Source organism: Rhinolophus sinicus, chromosome 1, assembly GCF_057876585.1.
Source record: "Rhinolophus sinicus isolate RSI-liver-muscle chromosome 1, RSI-T2T, whole genome shotgun sequence".
Classification (NCBI taxonomy): Eukaryota; Metazoa; Chordata; class Mammalia; order Chiroptera; family Rhinolophidae; genus Rhinolophus; species Rhinolophus sinicus.
This window is the reverse complement of record NC_142501.1, coordinates 143,816,005-143,819,248: the sequence shown is the minus strand read 5'-3', so window position 1 is coordinate 143,819,248 and position 3,244 is coordinate 143,816,005.

Below are 3,244 nucleotides of genomic sequence, written 5' to 3'. Positions count from 1 at the left end.
TCTCACCAGTATCATTGGAAGGGTGATTCAGATTAACAGAACAAATGACCGCACATAATTGAAAAAAAAAAAAAAGAACACATTAATAGTAACAGCATCCAAAGAACAAAAAGAAAGTTTCAACTGTTTACATCAGGAGACCACCCCCAAATCTACTGTGAATCATTGAGCCAGGCTTTAAAAAAAATTGTAAGAGAACCAGTTGAATGCAGGGAGGTTAACACAAAAAGATAAAGCTGGGATCTTATCAACAAGATAACTTTTTCTTTCTTCCCCACCAGACTACGTGCCAAGTACTTTCCACAATAACTGTTATTAATTTCATAACCGTCCTAAAAGATTCATATTACTCCCAATTTACTAATGAATAAATTGAATTCAGACAAGTTAAGAAACTTTATCAAGGCCTCATAGCTACTGAGTGTGGAATTCCTATTTTAACCCAGATTCATCACGCACTATGGCATGGTCTCTGTTCAATGCCCTGCTTCCAGTGGCAACGTTGTTCCCACTTAAATAAGTTTAACTAGAAAGTCAAGGACAAAGGCTCTTGGACAAGCAAGAAAATTCCACTACTGCTTTTACATCAAACAGAATTCCTGGAGGAAAACAGGTGGAACCAGAATGAAATCACTGTGCAAATCTATGCATTTTATTCAGCACACACTTATGTGGCACTTACAGGCTCTGGTTTAAGCAGTGTGCAAATGTGGATCCTCCTCGTAACCTTATGAGGTAGGTATAGTTAGCATTTCCCCTTTACAGAAAAATATACAGAGAGGTTAAATAACTTGACCAAGGTTACCCTGCTAAAAAGGGGGCAGAGCAGGGCACAAATCCAGGCAGCCAGGCTCCAGAGTCTATGTTTTTGACCTCTGTTAGGTTGCTTCTTTGATTGGACTACTTGAGGTCTAAGGAAATGCCGCATTAGGGTGGGTGCACAGTCAGATGTTGAGGTTTACGGTATGCTTGCTTACTTGTTCAGTGTCAGGTGCACTTTAGGCAAAAGCAGATTTTCACAACTTTTCTGAATTCTACCATGACAAGGAATATGAGGCCCGGATGTCTACTCGTGTGTCTCATGGGGATTGCTTGACCCAGAGCAACCTGCATGTGGTCTAATTTCACTGGCCATGGTGAATCAAATCCCCACAGACTTCCCATTTTGCAAGACAGTAGGTGGGGGAGGGAGACGAGGGGGTCTGTCTTGCCTGTAGTGTCAGGTCTGTCTTACTGGCACAGAGTAACAGAGAGGGTCACCTTGTGCTACATCATCATTCAAAGCGCTCAGTCATAATATGCACTAAGATCTTCCAGAAAAACCCAGATTAAGAGTAACCTTTGTCACTGCATGCGCACACACACACACACACACACACACACTCACACTCACACACACTCACACACAGCTGAGTCAGGATGCTTATGAACAGACATCTGTGCAGAGCCCTAATGAAGCCGTGTTGTGCTTGGGATAAGGGCTGAGAGCCTTCCCAGAAATGGTTTTAGCAGAGTTGAGACAGCAACTGGCCCTATAAATAATGATGACACTGAAAAACAAGGGCGGGGGAGAATATAGTACAGCACTTTTGAATAGCAGTTTATTGATCAACAAAGGATTTCATGATGTTAAAAATATTTTCACCTAATTCCCTTTCCTCTATCTGGGTCAAGGCATAAACAAACAATGTTTTTCTCCTCTACTGAAAGACAAATTATACAAACTATGAAGCCAAAGACAGGAAAAATATAGGTACAATTCTTCTGTAAAGTAAAGACTTCTGTGTCTTTTAGCTGACCAGTTTCTTTCATGTAAAACAATGATAAAAACTAACTTACTTCTATTTTCCATTGGTCTCCCAATTTTCCAAAAATTTCCATTTGTTTCTTTTTAACATTTTTCCCTTCAGAAAGGTATAAGGCACAAGATTTAAATTGCCAAGTTTAATTGGTCCTTTTTAAATTAAATTTATTGGGGTGACATATATTAGTAAAATTACATAGATTTCAAGTGTACATTTCTGTAATACATCATTTCTGTATTGCAAAAAAGACACATTAGGTCTTTGAAGAAAAATAAAAATTTCAAATGATGTATTTAATCTAGGGGGTATTGTTTAAAATTCATCTCCTTATGGCCAGGACCTAACAGGTAGCAGATCTACACAGGTCTGAATTTTTGAAAACACTGAAAATTTAACCTTGTGGCCTGAACATTTAAACCCATTCAGTTTTCAGAAAGTCGTTTGCTGGAACGCCCTTGGGTATCTGCAAAGAAGGGTGCTTGCCTGCAAGGCATGTTGACGAGAAGGCATGTTCAAGAGAATGACTACAACGCTAAGAATCATAACTGACCCTCAGCATTTCCAGATGTGGAACCAAGTGTCAGCATAAATTTCCCCAGATTCGTTTCGAGTCTGGGCTTGGCTGGCAGTGCTGCCCAGAGCACATGGAGAAGGCGCCAAGGTAGTGACCGATGCTCCATGGGAAAGGGCTGTATGTGTGTCCCATCCAGCATATATCTTATGTGGGAGCCAGCTCTGAAGAGACAAAGCAGAGCCATAGTGAAGACTGCTTTGGAAGATTATAACTACCCCCGATACCAGAATAAGAAATACCTAGAAACGGAAGAGCATGAGGACCCAGTAGAGAAGAATCCATCCTTCATTCATGCATCATAAGCTTTGGTCCAAGACCCAGAAATATTTAGCTATCTCCACTAACATTCTGTTCTGTACATGTCCATGTGTTTATATAGTTATATATTCTTTTTAAATTAAAAAAATTTCAATTACAGTTGACATACAATATTATATTAATTTCAGATGTACACACAATGGTTAGACATTTATATAATTTATGAAGTGATCACCCTGATACATCTAGTAGCCATCTGACACCATATTCGAGTATAGTTTTTACCATATTATTGACTATATTCCCTTTGCTGTACTTTACATCCCCATGACCATTTTTATAACTGGTAATTTGTACTTCTGAGTCCCTTTACCTCTTTCATCCATCCTTTAAACCACTCTCCCATCCGGCAACCATCAGTTTGTTTTCTCTATCTATGAGTTTGTTTTTGCTTTTTTTTTGTTTTGTTTATTTTGTTTTTAGATTCTGCATATAAGTGAGATCATACCGTATTTGTCTTTTTCTGCTTGACATATTTCACTTAGCATAATACTCTCTAGATCCATCCATGTTGTCACAAATGGCAAGATTCATTCTTTTTTTTTAT